Here is a 24216-nt window from a genome sequence, read left to right as displayed (position 1 = left end):
CACAACTCTGGTAAGAAGACGCAAGTGCGCACGTTTGACACAGCAAGCAGGCACCACTGGGATTCGAACCCAAGATCTCCTGTTTACTAGACAGGCGCTTTAACCATCTAAGCCATGGCGCCACAGCGCACGCGGCTGGGCGCTGAGTGCACAGGTACAGTTCATTCACCACTTGAAGACAAGGGCTCGTCAACGTGCTTTCCGTCTCGATCTTGCTCAGTGAGAATTGCAAAGAAGAGAGAGTTCACGACTCAACATTCTCCACGCAAACGGCACGGAAAAACACAACCTGCTCTTGAATTCGATGTTTTCACCTCTTTAAACTGACAGGATAAAGAGGATGTGTCATCCTCTCTGGGCCCATTAAGGGCGTTATTACGCTCCAGAGGGAACCTCACACCAAGGGGAAAAGTGTCACTGCAATGAACTGACCAGGAGTGGTGTGTGAGTCAGTGTAAACAGTGAGCAGTAAAGGGTGACCCATTAGCACCAACTCTGAGCTTTGTACCACCAGCTCTACACTCACTTCCTGCCTCATGCCTCGCGGTCGGCATTGTCTTTCACTTTTATTACACTCCCTCGCTGCCGTTCTCAACCTATTTCCGACCGATAGCAGGTGTCCGTTTAGGACCTGCCCCTTTTTGAAACGGATTCCTGGGAGATCGGCGTCACTCGATGGGGTAGGCTTTTGCCCGAAACGTCGATTTCGCTGCTCCTTGGATGCCTGCCTGAACTGTTGTGCTCTTCCAGCGCCACTCATCCAGGGTAGGATTTACTGCCCATCCCTGATTACCCGACAGATCAGGGGGATGAGTTACTTTCCTGAACCCATGAACTCCTCAGCACGGAGCTCCAGCCATGAGGCTGCGAGGGAAGGGGTTCCAGGACTTTGATCCAGCGCTAGCGAAGCTACAACGAGATCTTTACAACTCAGAAAGCTGAGATGATCGGAGGGGGATTCGCGGAGCTAGTTTACCGGTGTATCTGCTGCCTTTGCCCTTCTAGATGAATGCAAACAATCACTGGGCTGACTCTGGCAGGATCAGCGGGTGTATTCTGTGCGTAACTAGGAATTCGTTTTCAATCGGATAATTCACAATTAGAGAAATAAATCTTCATTACCAGACTGGGAGCTGTATCCAGGTCTGGACGATGCAAAGTCGGATTCCTAAACAGGGATCCCGCCCTGTGACGCTGACAGGAAACCTTGCCAACTGACTTGTACACACGCTGGTGACTGTCCTTCACTCCATATCCACCTTCAGCAGCAATGTTTTCTCTTTTCCTCCTTCAGCAGAAAAAGAAAAGACAACTGCACTCCAACTCTAGGAGAAGGAGGATCTATTTTCCGTTGGCGTAAAATGAATGAACGGTGACGGCAGAGAATGAGGGTGATGATCAGCTCGTGGAGTGTGTGCGCGCGCGCGTTTGCCACAGCATTCCCTGGTAAGTCAGCAGTGTCTCCACCTCACGTCGTTATTCCCACCAAACTGGGAATGAAGGTGGGAGAATAAAAGCGAATGAGAAGCAGGAGCGCGTGTGGAACAGCGGCACGAAATTCCAGGTAGAACGAAGAGTGACACTACTGCTGGAACGAGATGCAGGATCGCCAAATCATAACAGGCTGCAACAGAAAGTTGAGCTGTCTGACCAGCAACACAACTCTGGTAAGAAGACGCAAGTGCGCACTTTTGACACAGCAAGCAGGCACCACTGGGATTCGAACCCAGGATCTCCTGTTTACTAGACAGGCGCTTTAACCATCTAAGCCATGGCGCCACAGCGCGCGCGGGTGGGCGCTGAGTGCACAGGTACAGTTCATTCACCACTTGAAGACAAGGGCTCGTCAACGTGCTTTCCGTCTCGATCTTGCTCAGTGAGAATTGCAAAGAAGAGAGAGTTCACGACTCAACATTCTCCACGCAAACGGCACGGAAAAACACAACCTGCTCTTGAATTCGATGTTTTCACCTCTTTAAACTGACAGGATAAAGAGGATGTGTCATCCTCTCTGGGCCCATTAAGGGCGTGATTACGCTCCAGAGGGAACCTCACACCAAGGGGAAAAGTGTCACTGAAATGAACTGACCAGGAGTGGTGTGTGAGTCAGTGTAAACAGTGAGCAGTAAAGGGTGACCCATTAGCACCAACTCTGAGCTTTGTACCACCAGCTCTACACTCACTTCCTGCCTCATGCCTCGCGGTCGGCATTGTCTTTCACTTTTATTACACTCCCTCGCTGCCGTTCTCAACCTATTTCCGACCGGTAGCAGGTGTCCGTTTAGGACCTGCCCCTTTTTGAAACGGATTCCTGGGAGATCGGCGTCACTCGGTGGGGTAGGCTTTTGCCCGAAACGTCGATTTCGCTGCTCCTTGGATGCCTGCCTGAACTGTTGTGCTCTTCCAGCGCCACTCATCCAGGGTAGGATTTACTGCCCATCCCTGATTACCCGACAGATCAGGGGGATGAGTTACTTTCCTGAACCCTTGAACTCCTCAGCACGGAGCTCCAGCCATGAGGCTGCGAGGGAAGGGGTTCCAGGACTTTGATCCAGCGCTAGCGAAGCTACAACGAGATCTTTACAACTCAGAAAGCTGAGATGATCGGAGGGGGATTCGCGGAGCTAGTTTACCGGTGTATCTGCTGCCTTTGCCCTTCTAGATGAATGCAAACAATCACTGGGCTGACTCTGGCAGGATCAGCGGGTGTATTCTGTGCATAACTAGGAATTCGTTTTCAATCGGATAATTCACAATTAGAGAAATAAATCTTCATTACCAGACTGGGAGCTGTATCCAGGTCTGTACGATGCAAAGTCGGATTCCTAAACAGGGATCCCGCCCTGTGACGCTGACAGGAAACCTTGCCAACTGACTTGTACACACGCGGGTGACTGTCCTTCACTCCATATCCACCTTCAGCAGCAATGTTTTCTCTTTTCCTCCTTCAGCAGAAAAAGAAAAGACAACTGCACTCCAACTCTAGGAGAAGGAGGATCTATTTTCCGTTGGCGTAAAATGAATGAACGGTGACGGCAGAGAATGAGGGTGATGATCAGCTCGTGGAGTGTGTGCGCGCGCGCGTTTGCCACAGCATTCCCTGGTAAGTCAGCAGTGTCTCCACCTCACGTCGTTATTCCCACCAAACTGGGAATGAAGGTGGGAGAATAAAAGCGAATGAGAAGCAGGAGCGCTTGTGGAACAGCGGCACGAAATTCCAGGTAGAACAAAGAGTGACACTACTGCTGGAACGAGATGCAGGATCTCCAAAACACAACAGGCTGCAACAGAACGTTGAGCTGTCTGACCAGCAACACAACTCTGGTAAGAAGATGCAAGTGCGCACTTTTGACACAGCAAGCAGGCACCACTGGGATTCGAACCCAGGATCTCCTGTTTACTAGACAGGCACTTTAACCATCTAAGCCATGGCGCCACAGCGCGCGCGGGTGGGTGCTGAGTGCACAGGTACAGTTCATTCACCACTTGAAGACAAGGGCTCGTCAACGTGCTTTCCGTCTCGATCTTGCTCAGTGAGAATTGCAAAGAAGAGAGAGTTCACGACTCAACATTCTCCACGCAAACGGCACGGAAAAACACAACCTGCTCTTGAATTCGATGTTTTCACCTCTTTAAACTGACAGGATAAAGAGGATGTGTCATCCTCTCTGGGCCCATTAAGGGCGTTATTACGCTCCAGAGGGAACCTCACACCAAGGGGAAAAGTGTCACTGAAATGAACTGACCAGGAGTGGTGTGTGAGTCAGTGTAAACAGTGAGCAGTAAAGGGTGACCCATTAGCACCAACTCTGAGCTTTGTACCACCAGCTCTACACTCACTTCCTGCCTCATGCCTCGCGGTCGGCATTGTCTTTCACTTTTATTACACTCCCTCGCTGCCGTTCTCAACCTATTTCCGACCGATAGCAGGTGTCCGTTTAGGACCTGCCCCTTTTTGAAACGGATTCCTGGGAGATCGGCGTCACTCGATGGGGTAGGCTTTTGCCCGAAACGTCGATTTCGCTGCTCCTTGGATGCCTGCCTGAACTGTTGTGCTCTTCCAGCGCCACTCATCCAGGGTAGGATTTACTGCCCATCCCTGATTACCCGACAGATCAGGGGGATGAGTTACTTTCCTGAACCCTTGAACTCCTCAGCACGGAGCTCCAGACATGAGGCTGCGAGGGAAGGGGTTCCAGGACTTTGATCCAGCGCTAGCGAAGCTACAACGAGATCTTTACAACTCAGAAAGCTGAGATGATAGGAGGGGGATTCGCGGAGCTAGTTTACCGGTGTATCTGCTGCCTTTGCCCTTCTAGATGAATGCAAACAATCACTGGGCTGACTCTGGCAGGATCAGCGGGTGTATTCTGTGCGTAACTAGGAATTCGTTTTCAATCGGATAATTCACAATTAGAGAAATAAATCTTCATTACCAGACTGGGAGCTGTATCCAGGTCTGGACGATGCAAAGTCGGATTCCTAAACAGGGATCCCGCCCTGTGACGCTGACAGGAAACCTTGCCAACTGACTTGTACACACGCTGGTGACTGTCCTTCACTCCATATCCACCTTCAGCAGCAATGTTTTCTCTTTTCCTCCTTCAGCAGAAAAAGAAAAGACAACTGCACTCCAACTCTAGGAGAAGGAGGATCTATTTTCCGTTGGCGTAAAATGAATGAACGGTGACGGCAGAGAATGAGGGTGATGATCAGCTCGTGGAGTGTGTGCCCGTGCGCGTTTGCCACAGCATTCCCTGGTAAGTCAGCAGTGTCTCCACCTCACGTCGTTATTCCCACCAAACTGGGAATGAAGGTGGGAGAATAAAAGCGAATGAGAAGCAGGAGCGCGTGTGGAACAGCGGCACGAAATTCCAGGTAGAACGAAGAGTGACACTACTGCTGGAACGAGATGCAGGATCGCCAAATCATAACAGGCTGCAACAGAAAGTTGAGCTGTCTGACCAGCAACACAACTCTGGTAAGAAGATGCAAGTGCGCACTTTTGACACAGCAAGCAGGCACCACGGGGATTCGATCCCAGGATCCCCTGTTTACTAGACAGGCGCTTTAATCATCGAAGCCATGGCGCCACAGCGCGCGCGATTGGGCGCTGAGTGCACAGGTACAGTTCATTCACCACTTGAAGACAAGGGCTCGTCAACGTGCTTTCCGTCTCGATCTTGCTCAGTGAGAATTGCAAAGAAGAGAGAGTTCACGACTCAACATTCTCCACGCAAACGGCACGGAAAAACACAACCTGCTCTTGAATTCGATGTTTTCACCTCTTTAAACTGACAGGATAAAGAGGATGTGTCATCCTCTCTGGGCCCATTAAGGGCGTGATTACGCTCCAGAGGGAACCTCACACCAAGGGGAAAAGTGTCACTGAAATGAACTGACCAGGAGTGGTGTGTGAGTCAGTGTAAACAGTGAGCAGTAAAGGGTGACCCATTAGCACCAACTCTGAGCTTTGTACCACCAGCTCTACACTCACTTCCTGCCTCATGCCTCGCGGTCGGCATTGTCTTTCACTTTTATTACACTCCCTCGCTGCCGTTCTCAACCTATTTCCGACCGATAGCAGGTGTCCGTTTAGGACCTGCCCCTTTTTGAAACGGATTCCTGGGAGATCGGCGTCACTCGATGGGGTAGGCTTTTGCCCGAAACGTCGATTTCGCTGCTCCTTGGATGCCTGCCTGAACTGTTGTGCTCTTCCAGCGCCACTCATCCAGGGTAGGATTTACTGCCCATCCCTGATTACCCGACAGATCAGGGGGATGAGTTACTTTCCTGAACCCTTGAACTCCTCAGCACGGAGCTCCAGCCATGAGGCTGCGAGGGAAGGGGTTCCAGGACTTTGATCCAGCGCTAGCGAAGCTACAACGAGATCTTTACAACTCAGAAAGCTGAGATGATAGGAGGGGGATTCGCGGAGCTAGTTTACCGGTGTATCTGCTGCCTTTGCCCTTCTAGATGAATGCAAACAATCACTGGGCTGACTCTGGCAGGATCAGCGGGTGTATTCTGTGCGTAACTAGGAATTCGTTTTCAATCGGATAATTCACAATTAGAGAAATAAATCTTCATTACCAGACTGGGAGCTGTATCCAGGTCTGGACGATGCAAAGTCGGATTCCTAAACAGGGATCCCGCCCTGTGACGCTGACAGGAAACCTTGCCAACTGACTTGTACACACGCTGGTGACTGTCCTTCACTCCATATCCACCTTCAGCAGCAATGTTTTCTCTTTTCCTCCTTCAGCAGAAAAAGAAAAGACAACTGCACTCCAACTCTAGGAGAAGGAGGATCTATTTTCCGTTGGCGTAAAATGAATGAACGGTGACGGCAGAGAATGAGGGTGATGATCAGCTCGTGGAGTGTGTGCCCGCGCGCGTTTGCCACAGCATTCCCTGGTAAGTCAGCAGTGTCTCCACCTCACGTCGTTATTCCCACCAAACTGGGAATGAAGGTGGGAGAATAAAAGCGAATGAGAAGCAGGAGCGCGTGTGGAACAGCGGCACGAAATTCCAGGTAGAACGAAGAGTGACACTACTGCTGGAACGAGATGCAGGATCGCCAAATCATAACAGGCTGCAACAGAAAGTTGAGCTGTCTGACCAGCAACACAACTCTGGTAAGAAGATGCAAGTGCGCACTTTTGACACAGCAAGCAGGCACCACGGGGATTCGATCCCAGGATCCCCTGTTTACTATACAGGCGCTTTAATCATCGAAGCCATGGCGCCACAGCGCGCGCGGTGGGGCGCTGAGTGCACAGGTACAGTTCATTCACCACTTGAAGACAAGGGCTCGTCAACGTGCTTTCCGTCTCGATCTTGCTCAGTGAGAATTGCAAAGAAGAGAGAGTTCACGACTCAACATTCTCCACGCAAACGGCACGGAAAAACACAACCTGCTCTTGAATTCGATGTTTTCACCTCTTTAAACTGACAGGATAAAGAGGATGTGTCATCCTCTCTGGGCCCATTAAGGGCGTGATTACGCTCCAGAGGGAACCTCACACCAAGGGGAAAAGTGTCACTGAAATGAACTGACCAGGAGTGGTGTGTGAGTCAGTGTAAACAGTGAGCAGTAAAGGGTGACCCATTAGCACCAACTCTGAGCTTTGTACCACCAGCTCTACACTCACTTCCTGCCTCATGCCTCGCGGTCGGCATTGTCTTTCACTTTTATTACACTCCCTCGCTGCCGTTCTCAACCTATTTCCGACCGATAGCAGGTGTCCGTTTAGGACCTGACCCTTTTTGAAACGGATTCCTGGGAGATTGGCGTCACTCGATGGGGTAGGCTTTTGCCCGAAACGTCGATTTCGCTGCTCCTTGGATGCCTGCCTGAACTGTTGTGCTCTTCCAGCGCCACTCATCCAGGGTAGGATTTACTGCCCATCCCTGATTACCCGACAGATCAGGGGGATGAGTTACTTTCCTGAACCCTTGAACTCCTCAGCACGGAGCTCCAGCCATGAGGCTGCTAGGGAAGGGGTTCCAGGACTTTGATCCAGCGCTAGCGAAGCTACAACGAGATCTTTACAACTCAGAAAGCTGGGATGATAGGAGGGGGATTCGCGGAGCTAGTTTACCGGTGTATCTGCTGCCTTTGCCCTTCTAGATGAATGCAAACAATCACTGGGCTGACTCTGGCAGGATCAGCGGGTGTATTCTGTGTGTAACTAGGAATTCGTTTTCAATCGGATAATTCACAATTAGAGAAATAAATCTTCATTACCAGACTGGGAGCTGTATCCAGGTCTGGACGATGCAAAGTCGGATTCCTAAACAGGGATCCCGCCCTGTGACGCTGACAGGAAACCTTGCCAACTGACTTGTACACACGCTGGTGACTGTCCTTCACTCCATATCCACCTTCAGCAGCAATGTTTTCTCTTTTCCTCCTTCAGCAGAAAAAGAAAAGACAACTGCACTCCAACTCTAGGAGAAGGAGGATTTATTTTCCGTTGGCGTAAAATGAATGAACGGTGACGGCAGAGAATGAGGGTGATGATCAGCTCGTGGAGTGTGTGCGCGCGCGCGTTTGCCACAGCATTCCCTGGTAAGTCAGCAGTGTCTCCACCTCACGTCGTTATTCCCACCAAACTGGGAATGAAGGTGGGAGAATAAAAGCGAATGAGAAGCAGGAGCGCGTGTGGAACAGCGGCACGAAATTGCAGGTAGAACGAAGAGTGACACTACTGCTGGAACGAGATGCAGGATCGCCAAATCATAACAGGCTGCAACAGAAAGTTGAGCTGTCTGACCAGCAACACAACTCTGGTAAGAAGATGCAAGTGCGCACTTTTGACACAGCAAGCAGGCACCACTGGGATTCGAACCCAGGATCTCCTGTTTACTAGACAGGCGCTTTAACCATCTAAGCCATGGCGCCATAGCGCACGCGGCTGGGCGCTGAGTGCACAGGTACAGTTCATTCACCACTTGAAGACAAGGGCTCGTCAACGTGCTTTCCGTCTCGATCTTGCTCAGTGAGAATTGCAAAGAAGAGAGAGTTCACGACTCAACATTCTCCACGCAAATGGCACGGAAAAACACAACCTGCTCTTGAATTCGATGTTTTCACCTCTTTAAACTGACAGGATAAAGAGGATGTGTCATCCTCTCTGGGCCCATTAAGGGCGTTATTACGCTCCAGAGGGAACCTCACACCAAGGGGAAAAGTGTCACTGAAATGAACTGACCAGGAGTGGTGTGTGAGTCAGTGTAAACAGTGAGCAGTAAAGGGTGACCCATTAGCACCAACTCTGAGCTTTGTACCACCAGCTCTACACTCACTTCCTGCCTCATGCCTCGCGGTCGGCATTGTCTTTCACTTTTATTACACTCCCTCGCTGCCGTTCTCAACCTATTTCCGACCGATAGCAGGTGTCCGTTTAGGACCTGCCCCTTTTTGAAACGGATTCCTGGGAGATCGGCGTCACTCGATGGGGTAGGCTTTTGCCCGAAACGTCGATTTCGCTGCTCCTTGGATGCCTGCCTGAACTGTTGTGCTCTTCCAGCGCCACTCATCCAGGGTAGGATTTACTGCCCATCCCTGATTACCCGACAGATCAGGGGGATGAGTTACTTTCCTGAACCCTTGAACTCCTCAGCACGGAGCTCCAGCCATGAGGCTGCTAGGGAAGGGGTTCCAGGACTTTGATCCAGCGCTAGCGAAGCTACAACGAGATCTTTACAACTCAGAAAGCTGGGATGATAGGAGGGGGATTCGCGGAGCTAGTTTACCGGTGTATCTGCTGCCTTTGCCCTTCTAGATGAATGCAAACAATCACTGGGCTGACTCTGGCAGGATCAGCGGGTGTATTCTGTGCGTAACTAGGAATTCGTTTTCAATCGGATAATTCACAATTAGAGAAATAAATCTTCATTACCAGACTGGGAGCTGTATCCAGGTCTGGACGATGCAAAGTCGGATTCCTAAACAGGGATCCCGCCCTGTGACGCTGACAGGAAACCTTGCCAACTGACTTGTACACACGCTGGTGACTGTCCTTCACTCCATATCCACCTTCAGCAGCAATGTTTTCTCTTTTCCTCCTTCAGCAGAAAAAGAAAAGACAACTGCACTCCAACTCTAGGAGAAGGAGGATTTATTTTCCGTTGGCGTAAAATGAATGAACGGTGACGGCAGAGAATGAGGGTGATGATCAGCTCGTGGAGTGTGTGCGCGCGCGCGTTTGCCACAGCATTCCCTGGTAAGTCAGCAGTGTCTCCACCTCACGTCGTTATTCCCACCAAACTGGGAATGAAGGTGGGAGAATAAAAGCGAATGAGAAGCAGGAGCGCGTGTGGAACAGCGGCACGAAATTGCAGGTAGAACGAAGAGTGACACTACTGCTGGAACGAGATGCAGGATCGCCAAATCATAACAGGCTGCAACAGGAAGTTGAGCTGTCTGACCAGCAACACAACTCTGGTAAGAAGATGCAAGTGCGCACTTTTGACACAGCAAGCAGGCACCACTGGGATTCGAACCCAGGATCTCCTGTTTACTAGACAGGCGCTTTAACCATCTAAGCCATGGCGCCACAGCGCGCGCGGCTGGGCGTTGAGTGCACAGGTACAGTTTATTCACCACTTCAAGACAAGGGCTCGTCAACGTGCTTTCCGTCTCGATCTTACTCAGTGAGAATTGCAAAGAAGAGAGAGTTCACGACTCAACATTCTCCACGCAAACGGCACGGAAAAACACAACCTGCTCTTGAATTCGATGTTTTCACCTCTTTAAACTGACAGGATAAAGAGGATGTGTCATCCTCTCTGGGCCCATTAAGGGCGTTATTACGCTCCAGAGGGAACCTCACACCAAGGGGAAAAGTGTCACTGAAATGAACTGACCAGGAGTGGTGTGTGAGTCAGTGTAAACAGTGAGCAGTAAAGGGTGACCAATTAGCACCAACTCTGAGCTTTGTACCACCAGCTCTACACTCACTTCCTGCCTCATGCCTCGCGGTCGGCATTGTCTTTCACTTTTATTACACTCCCTCGCTGCCGTTCTCAACCTATTTCCGACCGATAGCAGGTGTCCGTTTAGGACCTGCCCCTTTTTGAAACGGATTCCTGGGAGATCGGCGTCACTCGATGGGGTAGGCTTTTGCCCGAAACGTCGATTTCGCTGCTCCTTGGATGCCTGCCTGAACTGTTGTGCTCTTCCAGCGCCACTCATCCAGGGTAGGATTTACTGCCCATCCCTGATTACCCGACAGATCAGGGGGATGAGTTACTTTCCTGAACCCTTGAACTCCTCAGCACGGAGCTCCAGCCATGAGGCTGCTAGGGAAGGGGTTCCAGGACTTTGATCCAGCGCTAGCGAAGCTACAACGAGATCTTTACAACTCAGAAAGCTGGGATGATAGGAGGGGGATTCGCGGAGCTAGTTTACCGGTGTATCCGCTGCCTTTGCCCTTCTAGATGAATGCAAACAATCACTGGGCTGACTCTGGCAGGATCAGCGGGTGTATTCTGTGCGTAACTAGGAATTCGTTTTCAATCGGATAATTCACAATTAGAGAAATAAATCTTCATTACCAGACTGGGAGCTGTATCCAGGTCTGGACGATGCAAAGTCGGATTCCTAAACAGGGATCCCGCCCTGTGACGCTGACAGGAAACCTTGCCAACTGACTTGTACACACGCTGGTGACTGTCCTTCACTCCATATCCACCTTCAGCAGCAATGTTTTCTCTTTTCCTCCTTCAGCAGAAAAAGAAAAGACAACTGCACTCCAACTCTAGGAGAAGGAGGATTTATTTTCCGTTGGCGTAAAATGAATGAACGGTGACGGCAGAGAATGAGGGTGATGATCAGCTCGTGGAGTGTGTGCGCGCGCGCGTTTGCCACAGCATTCCCTGGTAAGTCAGCAGTGTCTCCACCTCACGTCGTTATTCCCACCAAACTGGGAATGAAGGTGGGAGAATAAAAGCGAATGAGAAGCAGGAGCGCGTGTGGAACAGCGGCACGAAATTGCAGGTAGAACGAAGAGTGACACTACTGCTGGAACGAGATGCAGGATCGCCAAATCATAACAGGCTGCAACAGAAAGTTGAGCTGTCTGACCAGCAACACAACTCTGGTAAGAAGACGCAAGTGCGCACTTTTGACACAGCAAGCAGGCACCACTGGGATTCGAACCCAGGATCTCCTGTTTACTAGACAGGCGCTTTAACCATCTAAGCCATGGCGCCACAGCGCGCGCGGTTGGGCGCTGAGTGCACAGGTACAGTTCATTCACCACTTGAAGACAAGGGCTCGTCAACGTGCTTTCCGTCTCGATCTTGCTCAGTGAGAATTGCAAAGAAGAGAGAGTTCACGACTCAACATTCTCCACGCAAACGGCACGGAAAAACACAACCTGCTCTTGAATTCGATGTTTTCACCTCTTTAAACTGACAGGATAAAGAGGATGTGTCATCCTCTCTGGGCCCATTAAGGGCGTTATTACGCTCCAGAGGGAACCTCACACCAAGGGGAAAAGTGTCACTGAAATGAACTGACCAGGAGTGGTGTGTGAGTCAGTGTAAACAGTGAGCAGTAAAGGGTGACCCATTAGCACCAACTCTGAGCTTTGTACCACCAGCTCTACACTCACTTCCTGCCTCATGCCTCGCGGTCGGCATTGTCTTTCACTTTTATTACACTCCCTCGCTGCCGTTCTCAACCTATTTCCGACCGATAGCAGGTGTCCGTTTAGGACCTGCCCCTTTTTGAAACGGATTCCTGGGAGATCGGCGTCACTCGATGGGGTAGGCTTTTGCCCGAAACGTCGATTTCGCTGCTCCTTGGATGCCTGCCTGAACTGTTGTGCTCTTCCAGCGCCACTCATCCAGGGTAGGATTTACTGCCCATCCCTGATTACCCGACAGATCAGGGGGATGAGTTACTTTGCTGAACCCTTGAACTCCTCAGCACGGAGCTCCAGCCATGAGGCTGCTAGGGAGGGGGTTCCAGGACTTTGATCCAGCGCTAGCGAAGCTACAACGAGATCTTTACAACTCAGAAAGCTGAGATGATCGGAGGGGGATTCGCGGAGCTAGTTTACCGGTGTATCTGCTGCCTTTGCCCTTCTAGATGAATGCAAACAATCACTGGGCTGACTCTGGCAGGATCAGCGGGTGTATTCTGTGCGTAACTAGGAATTCGTTTTCAATCGGATAATTCACAATTAGAGAAATAAATCTTCATTACCAGACTGGGAGCTGTATCCAGGTCTGGACGATGCAAAGTCGGATTCCTAAACAGGGATCCCGCCCTGTGACGCTGACAGGAAACCTTGCCAACTGACTTGTACACACGCTGGTGACTGTCCTTCACTCCATATCCACCTTCAGCAGCAATGTTTTCTCTTTTCCTCCTTCAGCAGAAAAAGAAAAGACAACTGCACTCCAACTCTAGGAGAAGGAGGATCTATTTTCCGTTGGCGTAAAATGAATGAACGGTGACGGCAGAGAATGAGGGTGATGATCAGCTCGTGGAGTGTGTGCGCGCGCGCGTTTGCCACAGCATTCCCTGGTAAGTCAGCAGTGTCTCCACCTCACGTCGTTATTCCCACCAAACTGGGAATGAAGGTGGGAGAATAAAAGCGAATGAGAAGCAGGAGCGCGTGTGGAACAGCGGCACGAAATTGCAGGTAGAACGAAGAGTGACACTACTGCTGGAACGAGATGCAGGATCGCCAAATCATAACAGGCTGCAACAGAAAGTTGAGCTGTCTGACCAGCAACACAACTCTGGTAAGAAGATGCAAGTGCGCACTTTTGACACAGCAAGCAGGCACCACTGGGATTCGAACCCAGGATCTCCTGTTTACTAGACAGGCGCTTTAACCATCTAAGCCATGGCGCCACAGCGCGCGCGGTTTGGCGCTGAGTGCACAGGTACAGTTCATTCACCACTTGAAGACAAGGGCTCGTCAACGTGCTTTCCGTCTCGATCTTGCTCAGTGAGAATTGCAAAGAAGAGAGAGTTCACGACTCAACATTCTCCACGCAAACGGCACGGAAAAACACAACCTGCTCTTGAATTCGATGTTTTCACCTCTTTAAACTGACAGGATAAAGAGGATGTGTCATCCTCTCTGGGCCCATTAAGGGCGTTATTACGCTCCAGAGGGAACCTCACACCAAGGGGAAAAGTGTCACTGAAATGAACTGACCAGGAGTGGTGTGTGAGTCAGTGTAAACAGTGAGCAGTAAAGGGTGACCCATTAGCACCAACTCTGAGCTTTGTACCACCAGCTCTACACTCACTTCCTGCCTCATGCCTCGCGGTCGGCAATGTCTTTCACTTTTATTACACTCCCGCGCTGCCGTTCTCAACCTATTTCCGACCGATAGCAGGTGTCCGTTTAGGACCTGCCCCTTTTTGAAACGGATTCCTGGGAGATCGGCGTCACTCGATGGGGTAGGCTTTTGCCCGAAACGTCGATTTCGCTGCTCCTTGGATGCCTGCCTGAACTGTTGTGCTCTTCCAGCGCCACTCATCCAGGGTAGGATTTACTGCCCATCCCTGATTACCCGACAGATCAGGGGGATGAGTTACTTTCCTGAACCCTTGAACTCCTCAGCACGGAGCTCCAGCCATGAGGCTGCTAGGGAAGGGGTTCCAGGACTTTGATCCAGCGCTAGCGAAGCTACAACGAGATCTTTACAACTCAGAAAGCTGGGATGATAGGAGGGGGATTCGCGGAGCTAGTTTACCGGTGTATCTGCTGCCTTTGCCCTTCTAGATGAATGCAAACAATCACTGGGCTGACTCTGGCAGGATCAGCGGGTGTATTCTGTGCGTAACTAGGAATTCGTTTTCAATCGGATAATTCACAATTAGAGAAATAAATCTTCATTACCAGACTGGGAGCTGTATCCAGGTCTGGACGATGCAAAGTCGGATTCCTAAACAGGGATCCCGCCCTGTGACGCTGACAGGAAACCTTGCCAACTGACTTGTACACACGCTGGTGACTGTCCTTCACTCCATATCCACCTTCAGCAGCAATGTTTTCTCTTTTCCTCCTTCAGCAGAAAAAGAAAAGACAACTGCACTCCAACTCTAGGAGAAGGAGGATCTATTTTCCGTTGGCGTAAAATGAATGAACGGTGACGGCAGAGAATGAGGGTGATGATCAGCTCGTGGAGTGTGTGCGCGCGCGCGTTTGCCACAGCATTCCCTGGTAAGTCAGCAGTGTCTCCACCTCACGTCGTTATTCCCACCAAACTGGGAATGAAGGTGGGAGAATAAAAGCGAATGAGAAGCAGGAGCGCGTGTGGAACAGCGGCACGAAATTGCAGGTAGAACGAAGAGTGACACTACTGCTGGAACGAGATGCAGGATCGCCAAATCATAACAGGCTGCAACAGAAAGTTGAGCTGTCTGACCAGCAACACAACCCTGGTAAGAAGACGCAAGTGCGCACTTTTGACACAGCAAGCAGGCACCACTGGGATTCGAACCCAGGAACCCCTGTTTACTAGACAGGCGCTTTAACCATCTAAGCCATGGCGCCACAGCTCGCGCAGTTGGGCGCTGAGTGCACAGGTACAGTTCATTCACCACTTGAAGACAAGGGCTCGTCAACGTGCTTTCCGTCTCGATCTTGCTCAGTGAGAATTGCAAAGAAGAGAGAGTTCACGACTCAACATTCTCCACGCAAACGGCACGGAAAAACACAACCTGCTCTTGAATTCGATGTTTTCACCTCTTTAAACTGACAGGATAAAGAGGATGTGTCATCCTCTCTGGGCCCATTAAGGGCGTTATTACGCTCCAGAGGGAACCTCACACCAAGGGGAAAAGTGTCACTGAAATGAACTGACCAGGAGTGGTGTGTGAGTCAGTGTAAACAGTGAGCAGTAAAGGGTGACCCATTAGCACCAACTCTGAGCTTTGTACCACCAGCTCTACACTCACTTCCTGCCTCATGCCTCGCGGTCGGCATTGTCTTTCACTTTTATTACACTCCCTCGCTGCCGTTCTCAACCTATTTCCGACCGATAGCAGGTTTCCGTTTAGGACCTGCCCCTTTTTGAAACGGATTCCTGGGAGATCGGCGTCACTCGATGGGGTAGGCTTTTGCCCGAAACGTCGATTTCGCTGCTCCTTGGATGCCTGCCTGAACTGTTGTGCTCTTCCAGCGCCACTCATCCAGGGTAGGATTTACTGCCCATCCCTGATTACCCGACAGATCAGGGGGATGAGTTACTTTCCTGAACCCTTGAACTCCTCAGCACGGAGCTCCAGCCATGAGGCTGCTCGGGAAGGGGTTCCAGGACTTTGATCCAGCGCTAGCGAAGCTACAACGAGATCTTTACAACTCAGAAAGCTGAGATGATCGGAGGGGGATTCGCGGAGCTAGTTTACCGGTGTATCTGCTGCCTTTGCCCTTCTAGATGAATGCAAACAATCACTGGGCTGACTCTGGCAGGATCAGCGGGTGTATTCTGTGCGTAACTAGGAATTCGTTTTCAATCGGATAATTCACAATTAGAGAAATAAATCTTCATTACCAGACTGGGAGCTGTATCCAGGTCTGGACGATGCAAAGTCGGATTCCTAAACAGGGATCCCGCCCTGTGACGCTGACAGGAAACCTTGCCAACTGACTTGTACACACGCTGGTGACTGTCCTTCACTCCATATCCACCTTCAGCAGCAATGTTTTCTCTTTTCCTCCTTCAGCAGAAAAAGAAAAGACAACTGCACTCCAACTCTAGGAGAAGGAGGATCTATTTTCCGTTGGCGTAAAATGAATGAACGGTGACGGCAGAGAATGAGGGTGATGATCAGCTCGTGGAGTGTGTGCGCGCGCGCGTTTGCCACAGCATTCCCTGGTAAGTCAGCAGTGTCTCCACCTCACGTCGTTATTCCCACCAAACTGGGAATGAAGGTGGGAGAATAAAAGCGAATGAGAAGCAGGAGCGCGTGTGGAACAGCGGCACGAAATTCCAGGTAGAACGAAGAGTGACACTACTGCTGGAACGAGATGCAGGATCGCCAAATCATAACAGGCTGCAACAGAAAGTTGAGCTGTCTGACCAGCAACACAACCCTGGTAAGAAGACGCAAGTGCGCACTTTTGACACAGCAAGCAGGCACCACTGGGATTCGAACCCAGGAACTCCTGTTTACTAGACAGGCGCTTTAACCATCTAAGCCATGGCGCCACAGCTCGGGCAGTTGGGCGCTGAGTGCACAGGTACAGTTCATTCACCACTTGAAGACAAGGGCTCGTCAACGTGCTTTCCGTCTCGATCTTGCTCAGTGAGAATTGCAAAGAAGAGAGAGTTCACGACTCAACATTCTCCACGCAAACGGCACGGAAAAACACAACCTGCTCTTGAATTCGATGTTTTCACCTCTTTAAACTGACAGGATAAAGAGGATGTGTCATCCTCTCTGGGCCCATTAAGGGCGTTATTACGCTCCAGAGGGAACCTCACACCAAGGGGAAAAGTGTCACTGAAATGAACTGACCAGGAGTGGTGTGTGAGTCAGTGTAAACAGTGAGCGTAAAGGGTGACCCAATAGCACCAACTCTGAGCTTTGTACCACCAGCTCTACACTCACTTCCTGCCTCATGCCTCGCGGTCGGCATTGTCTTTCACTTTTATTACACTCCCTCGCTGCCGTTCTCAACCTATTTCCGACCGATAGCAGGTGTCCGTTTAGGACCTGCCCCTTTTTGAAACGGATTCCTGGGAGATCGGCGTCACTCGATGGGGTAGGCTTTTGCCCGAAACGTCGATTTCGCTGCTCCTTGGATGCCTGCCTGAACTGTTGTGCTCTTCCAGCGCCACTCATCCAGGGTAGGATTTACTGCCCATCCCTGATTACCCGACAGATCAGGGGGATGAGTTACTTTCCTGAACCCTTGAACTCCTCAGCACGGAGCTCCAGCCATGAGGCTGCTAGGGAGGGGGTTCCAGGACTTTGATCCAGCGCTAGCGAAGCTACAACGAGATCTTTACAACTCAGAAAGCTGAGATGATCGGAGGGGGATTCGCGGAGCTAGTTTACCGGTGTATCTGCTGCCTTTGCCATTCTAGATGAATGCAAACAATCACTGGGCTGACTCTGGCAGGATCAGCGGGTGTATTCTGTGCGTAACTAGGAATTCGTTTTCAATCGGATAATTCACAATTAGAGAAATAAATCTTCATTACCAGACTGGGAGCTGTATCCAGGTCTGGACGATGCAAAGTCGGATTCCTAAACAGGGATCCCGCCCTGTGACGCTGACAGGAAACCTTGCCAACTGACTTGTACACACGCTGGTGACTGTCCTTCACTCCATATCCACCTTCAGCAGCAATGTTTTCTCTTTTCCTCCTTCAGCAGAAAAAGAAAAGACAACTGCACTCCAACTCTAGGAGAAGGAGGATCTATTTTCCGTTGGCGTAAAATGAATGAACGGTGACGGCAGAGAATGAGGGTGATGATCAGCTCGTGGAGTGTGTGCGCGCGCGCGTTTGCCACAGCATTCCCTGGTAAGTCAGCAGTGTCTCCACCTCACGTCGTTATTCCCACCAAACTGGGAATGAAGGTGGGAGAATAAAAGCGAATGAGAAGCAGGAGCGCGTGTGGAACAGCGGCATGAAATTCCAGGTAGAACGAAGAGTGACACTACTGCTGGAACGAGATGCAGGATCGCCAAATCATAACAGGCTGCAACAGAAAGTTGAGCTGTCTGACCAGCAACACAACTCTGGTAAGAAGATGCAAGTGCGCACTTTTGACACAGCAAGCAGGCACCACTGGGATTCGAACCCAGGATCTCCTGTTTACTAGACAGGCGCTTTAACCATCTAAGCCATGGCGCCACAGCGCACGCGGTGGGGCGCTGAGTGCACAGGTACAGTTCATTCACCACTTGAAGACAAGGGCTCGTCAACGTGCTTTCCGTCTCGATCTTGCTCAGTGAGAATTGCAAAGAAGAGAGAGTTCACGACTCAACATTCTCCACGCAAACGGCACGGAAAAACACAACCTGCTCTTGAATTCGATGTTTTCACCTCTTTAAACTGACAGGATAAAGAGGATGTGTCATCCTCTCTGGGCCCATTAAGGGCGTTATTACGCTCCAGAGGGAACCTCACACCAAGGGGAAAAGTGTCACTGAAATGAACTGACCAGGAGTGGTGTGTGAGTCAGTGTAAACAGTGAGCAGTAAAGGGTGACCCATTAGCACCAACTCTGAGCTTTGTACCACCAGCTCTACACTCACTTCCTGCCTCATGCCTCGCGGTCGGCATTGTCTTTCACTTTTATTACACTCCCTCGCTGCCGTTCTCAACCTATTTCCGACCGATAGCAGGTGTCCGTTTAGGACCTGCCCCTTTTTGAAACGGATTCCTGGGAGATCGGCGTCACTCGATGGGGTAGGCTTTTGCCCGAAACGTCGATTTCGCTGCTCCTTGGATGCCTGCCTGAACTGTTGTGCTCTTCCAGCGCCACTCATCCAGGGTAGGATTTACTGCCCATCCCTGATTACCCGACAGATCAGGGGGATGAGTTACTTTCCTGAACCCTTGAACTCCTCAGCACGGAGCTCCAGCCATGAGGCTGCTCGGGAAGGGGTTCCAGGACTTTGATCCAGCGCTAGCGAAGCTACAACGAGATCTTTACAACTCAGAAAGCTGGGATGATAGGAGGGGGATTCGCGGAGCTAGTTTACCGGTGTATCTGCTGCCTTTGCCCTTCTAGATGAATGCAAACAATCACTGGGCTGACTCTGGCAGGATCAGCGGGTGTATTCTGTGCGTAACTAGGAATTCGTTTTCAATCGGATAATTCACAATTAGAGAAATAAATCTTCATTACCAGACTGGGAGCTGTATCCAGGTCTGGACGATGCAAAGTCGGATTCCTAAACAGGGATCCCGCCCTGTGACGCTGACAGGAAACCTTGCCAACTGACTTGTACACACGCTGGTGACTGTCCTTCACTCCATATCCACCTTCAGCAGCAATGTTTTCTCTTTTCCTCCTTCAGCAGAAAAAGAAAAGACAACTGCACTCCAACTCTAGGAGAAGGAGGATCTATTTTCCGTTGGCGTAAAATGAATGAACGGTGACGGCAGAGAATGTGGGTGATGATCAGCTCGTGGAGTGTGTGCGCGCGCGCGTTTGCCACAGCATTCCCTGGTAAGTCAGCAGTGTCTCCACCTCACGTCGTTATTCCCACCAAACTGGGAATGAAGGTGGGAGAATAAAAGCGAATGAGAAGCAGGAGCGCGTGTGGAACAGTGGCACGAAATTGCAGGTAGAACGAAGAGTGACACTACTTCTGGAACGAGATGAAGGATCGCCAAATCATAACAGGCTGCAACAGAAAGTTGAGCTGTCTGACCCGCAACACAACTCTGGTAAGAAGATGCAAGTGCGCACTTTTGACACAGCAAGCAGGCACCACTGGGATTCGAACCCAGGATCTCCTGTTTACGAGACAGGTGCTTTAACCATCTAAGCCATGGCACCACAGCGCGCGCGGTTGGGCGCTGAGTGCACAGGTACAGTTCATTCACCACTTGAAGACAAGGGCTCGTCAACGTGCTTTCCGTCTCGATCTTGCTCAGTGAGAATTGCAAAGAAGAGAGAGTTCACGACTCAACATTCTCCACGCAAACGGCACGGAAAAACACAACCTGCTCTTGAATTCGATGTTTTCACCTCTTTAAACTGACAGGATAAAGAGGATGTGTCATCCTCTCTGGGCCCATTAAGGGCGTTATTACGCTCCAGAGGGAACCTCACACCAAGGGGAAAAGTGTCACTGAAATGAACTGACCAGGAGTGGTGTGTGAGTCAGTGTAAACAGTGAGCAGTAAAGGGTGACCCATTAGCACCAACTCTGAGCTTTGTACCACCAGCTCTACACTCACTTCCTGCCTCATGCCTCGCCGTCGGCAATGTCTTTCACTTTTATTACACTCCCTCGCTGCCGTTCTCAACCTATTTCCGACCGATAGCAGGTTTCCGTTTAGGACCTGCCCCTTTTTGAAACGGATTCCTGGGAGATCGGCGTCACTCGATGGGGTAGGCTTTTGCCCGAAACGTCGATTTCGCTGCTCCTTGGATGCCTGCCTGAACTGTTGTGCTCTTCCAGCGCCACTCATCCAGGGTAGGATTTACTGCCCATCCCTGATTACCCGACAGATCAGGGGGATGAGTTACTTTCCTGAACCCTTGAACTCCTCAGCACGGAGCTCCAGCCATGAGGCTGCTCGGGAAGGGGTTCCAGGACTTTGATCCAGCGCTAGCGAAGCTACAACGAGATCTTTACAACTCAGAAAGCTGAGATGATCGGAGGGGGATTCGCGGAGCTAGTTTACCGGTGTATCTGCTGCCTTTGCCCTTCTAGATGAATGCAAACAATCACTGGGCTGACTCTGGCAGGATCAGCGGGTGTATTCTGTGCGTAACTAGGAATTCGTTTTCAATCGGATAATTCACAATTAGAGAAATAAATCTTCATTACCAGACTGGGAGCTGTATCCAGGTCTGGACGATGCAAAGTCGGATTCCTAAACAGGGATCCCGCCCTGTGACGCTGACAGGAAACCTTGCCAACTGACTTGTACACACGCTGGTGACTGTCCTTCACTCCATATCCACCTTCAGCAGCAATGTTTTCTCTTTTCCTCCTTCAGCAGAAAAAGAAAAGACAACTGCACTCCAACTCTAGGAGAAGGAGGATCTATTTTCCGTTGGCGTAAAATGAATGAACGGTGACGGCAGAGAATGAGGGTGATGATCAGCTCGTGGAGTGTGTGCGCGCGCGCGTTTGCCACAGCATTCCCTGGTAAGTCAGCAGTGTCTCCACCTCACGTCGTTATTCCCACCAAACTGGGAATGAAGGTGGGAGAATAAAAGCGAATGAGAAGCAGGAGCGCGTGTGGAACAGCGGCACGAAATTCCAGGTAGAACGAAGAGTGACACTACTGCTGGAACGAGATGCAGGATCGCCAAATCATAACAGGCTGCAACAGAAAGTTGAGCTGTCTGACCAGCAACACAACCCTGGTAAGAAGACGCAAGTGCGCACTTTTGACACAGCAAGCAGGCACCACTGGGATTCGAACCCAGGAACTCCTGTTTACTAGACAGGCGCTTTAACCATCTAAGCCATGGCGCCACAGCTCGGGCAGTTGGGCGCTGAGTGCACAGGTACAGTTCATTCACCACTTGAAGACAAGGGCTCGTCAACGTGCTTTCCGTCTCGATCTTGCTCAGTGAGAATTGCAAAGAAGAGAGAGTTCACGACTCAACATTCTCCACGCAAACGGCACGGAAAAACACAACCTGCTCTTGAATTCGATGTTTTCACCTCTTTAAACTGACAGGATAAAGAGGATGTGTCATCCTCTCTGGGCCCATTAAGGGCGTTATTACGCTCCAGAGGGAACCTCACACCAAGGGGAAAAGTGTCACTGAAATGAACTGACCAGGAGTGGTGTGTGAGTCAGTGTAAACAGTGAGCGTAAAGGGTGACCCAATAGCACCAACTCTGAGCTTTGTACCACCAGCTCTACACTCACTTCCTGCCTCATGCCTCGCGGTCGGCATTGTCTTTCACTTTTATTACACTCCCTCGCTGCCGTTCTCAACCTATTTCCGACCGATAGCAGGTGTCCGTTTAGGACCTGCCCCTTTTTGAAACGGATTCCTGGGAGATCGGCGTCACTCGATGGGGTAGGCTTTTGCCCGAAACGTCGATTTCGCTGCTCCTTGGATGCCTGCCTGAACTGTTGTGCTCTTCCAGCGCCACTCATCCAGGGTAGGATTTACTGCCCATCCCTGATTACCCGACAGATCAGGGGGATGAGTTACTTTCCTGAACCCTTGAACTCCTCAGCACGGAGCTCCAGCCATGAGGCTGCTAGGGAGGGGGTTCCAGGACTTTGATCCAGCGCTAGCGAAGCTACAACGAGATCTTTACAACTCAGAAAGCTGAGATGATCGGAGGGGGATTCGCGGAGCTAGTTTACCGGTGTATCTGCTGCCTTTGCCATTCTAGATGAATGCAAACAATCACTGGGCTGACTCTGGCAGGATCAGCGGGTGTATTCTGTGCGTAACTAGGAATTCGTTTTCAATCGGATAATTCACAATTAGAGAAATAAATCTTCATTACCAGACTGGGAGCTGTATCCAGGTCTGGACGATGCAAAGTCGGATTCCTAAACAGGGATCCCGCCCTGTGACGCTGACAGGAAACCTTGCCAACTGACTTGTACACACGCTGGTGACTGTCCTTCACTCCATATCCACCTTCAGCAGCAATGTTTTCTCTTTTCCTCCTTCAGCAGAAAAAGAAAAGACAACTGCACTCCAACTCTAGGAGAAGGAGGATCTATTTTCCGTTGGCGTAAAATGAATGAACGGTGACGGCAGAGAATGAGGGTGATGATCAGCTCGTGGAGTGTGTGCGCGCGCGCGTTTGCCACAGCATTCCCTGGTAAGTCAGCAGTGTCTCCACCTCACGTCGTTATTCCCACCAAACTGGGAATGAAGGTGGGAGAATAAAAGCGAATGAGAAGCAGGAGCGCGTGTGGAACAGCGGCATGAAATTCCAGGTAGAACGAAGAGTGACACTACTGCTGGAACGAGATGCAGGATCGCCAAATCATAACAGGCTGCAACAGAAAGTTGAGCTGTCTGACCAGCAACACAACTCTGGTAAGAAGATGCAAGTGCGCACTTTTGACACAGCAAGCAGGCACCACTGGGATTCGAACCCAGGATCTCCTGTTTACTAGACAGGCGCTTTAACCATCTAAGCCATGGCGCCACAGCGCACGCGGTGGGGCGCTGAGTGCACAGGTACAGTTCATTCACCACTTGAAGACAAGGGCTCGTCAACGTGCTTTCCGTCTCGATCTTGCTCAGTGAGAATTGCAAAGAAGAGAGAGTTCACGACTCAACATTCTCCACGCAAACGGCACGGAAAAACACAACCTGCTCTTGAATTCGATGTTTTCACCTCTTTAAACTGACAGGATAAAGAGGATGTGTCATCCTCTCTGGGCCCATTAAGGGCGTTATTACGCTCCAGAGGGAACCTCACACCAAGGGGAAAAGTGTCACTGAAATGAACTGACCAGGAGTGGTGTGTGAGTCAGTGTAAACAGTGAGCAGTAAAGGGTGACCCATTAGCACCAACTCTGAGCTTTGTACCACCAGCTCTACACTCACTTCCTGCCTCATGCCTCGCGGTCGGCATTGTCTTTCACTTTTATTACACTCCCTCGCTGCCGTTCTCAACCTATTTCCGACCGATAGCAGGTGTCCGTTTAGGACCTGCCCCTTTTTGAAACGGATTCCTGGGAGATCGGCGTCACTCGATGGGGTAGGCTTTTGCCCGAAACGTCGATTTCGCTGCTCCTTGGATGCCTGCCTGAACTGTTGTGCTCTTCCAGCGCCACTCATCCAGGGTAGGATTTACTGCCCATCCCTGATTACCCGACAGATCAGGGGGATGAGTTACTTTCCTGAACCCTTGAACTCCTCAGCACGGAGCTCCAGCCATGAGGCTGCTCGGGAAGGGGTTCCAGGACTTTGATCCAGCGCTAGCGAAGCTACAACGAGATCTTTACAACTCAGAAAGCTGGGATGATAGGAGGGGGATTCGCGGAGCTAGTTTACCGGTGTATCTGCTGCCTTTGCCCTTCTAGATGAATGCAAACAAT

The 24216-nt window shown here is 50.7% G+C and overlaps 13 non-coding genes across 13 annotated transcripts; all 13 read right to left on the bottom strand.

Annotated features, from left to right (window-relative positions):
• Positions 1 to 48: 48 nt before the first annotated feature.
• Positions 49 to 122, bottom strand: trnat-agu (transfer RNA threonine (anticodon AGU)). The gene has a single exon. It is a non-coding gene; the product is annotated as a tRNA-Thr (tRNA).
• Positions 123 to 1705: 1583 nt separating this feature from the next.
• Positions 1706 to 1779, bottom strand: trnat-agu (transfer RNA threonine (anticodon AGU)). Its single transcript has one exon. It is a non-coding gene; the product is annotated as a tRNA-Thr (tRNA).
• A 1583-nt stretch (positions 1780 to 3362) lies between these two features.
• Positions 3363 to 3436, bottom strand: trnat-agu (transfer RNA threonine (anticodon AGU)). Its single transcript has one exon. It is a non-coding gene; the product is annotated as a tRNA-Thr (tRNA).
• Positions 3437 to 8333: 4897 nt separating this feature from the next.
• On the bottom strand, positions 8334 to 8407 carry trnat-agu (transfer RNA threonine (anticodon AGU)). Its single transcript has one exon. It is a non-coding gene; the product is annotated as a tRNA-Thr (tRNA).
• Positions 8408 to 9990: 1583 nt separating this feature from the next.
• Positions 9991 to 10064, bottom strand: trnat-agu (transfer RNA threonine (anticodon AGU)). The gene has a single exon. It is a non-coding gene; the product is annotated as a tRNA-Thr (tRNA).
• Positions 10065 to 11647: 1583 nt separating this feature from the next.
• Positions 11648 to 11721, bottom strand: trnat-agu (transfer RNA threonine (anticodon AGU)). The gene has a single exon. It is a non-coding gene; the product is annotated as a tRNA-Thr (tRNA).
• A 1583-nt stretch (positions 11722 to 13304) lies between these two features.
• trnat-agu (transfer RNA threonine (anticodon AGU)) lies at positions 13305 to 13378 on the bottom strand. Its single transcript has one exon. It is a non-coding gene; the product is annotated as a tRNA-Thr (tRNA).
• A 1583-nt stretch (positions 13379 to 14961) lies between these two features.
• trnat-agu (transfer RNA threonine (anticodon AGU)) lies at positions 14962 to 15035 on the bottom strand. The gene has a single exon. It is a non-coding gene; the product is annotated as a tRNA-Thr (tRNA).
• A 1583-nt stretch (positions 15036 to 16618) lies between these two features.
• trnat-agu (transfer RNA threonine (anticodon AGU)) lies at positions 16619 to 16692 on the bottom strand. Its single transcript has one exon. It is a non-coding gene; the product is annotated as a tRNA-Thr (tRNA).
• Positions 16693 to 18274: 1582 nt separating this feature from the next.
• Positions 18275 to 18348, bottom strand: trnat-agu (transfer RNA threonine (anticodon AGU)). Its single transcript has one exon. It is a non-coding gene; the product is annotated as a tRNA-Thr (tRNA).
• A 1583-nt stretch (positions 18349 to 19931) lies between these two features.
• On the bottom strand, positions 19932 to 20005 carry trnat-cgu (transfer RNA threonine (anticodon CGU)). The gene has a single exon. It is a non-coding gene; the product is annotated as a tRNA-Thr (tRNA).
• Positions 20006 to 21588: 1583 nt separating this feature from the next.
• Positions 21589 to 21662, bottom strand: trnat-agu (transfer RNA threonine (anticodon AGU)). Its single transcript has one exon. It is a non-coding gene; the product is annotated as a tRNA-Thr (tRNA).
• Positions 21663 to 23244: 1582 nt separating this feature from the next.
• Positions 23245 to 23318, bottom strand: trnat-agu (transfer RNA threonine (anticodon AGU)). The gene has a single exon. It is a non-coding gene; the product is annotated as a tRNA-Thr (tRNA).
• Between the last annotated feature and the right edge of the window lie 898 nt (positions 23319 to 24216).

This window comes from Chiloscyllium punctatum, chromosome 45 (assembly GCF_047496795.1).
Source record: "Chiloscyllium punctatum isolate Juve2018m chromosome 45, sChiPun1.3, whole genome shotgun sequence".
In the NCBI taxonomy this organism is placed as follows: domain Eukaryota; kingdom Metazoa; phylum Chordata; class Chondrichthyes; order Orectolobiformes; family Hemiscylliidae; genus Chiloscyllium; species Chiloscyllium punctatum.
This window is presented reverse-complemented; position numbering and strand designations above follow the sequence as displayed.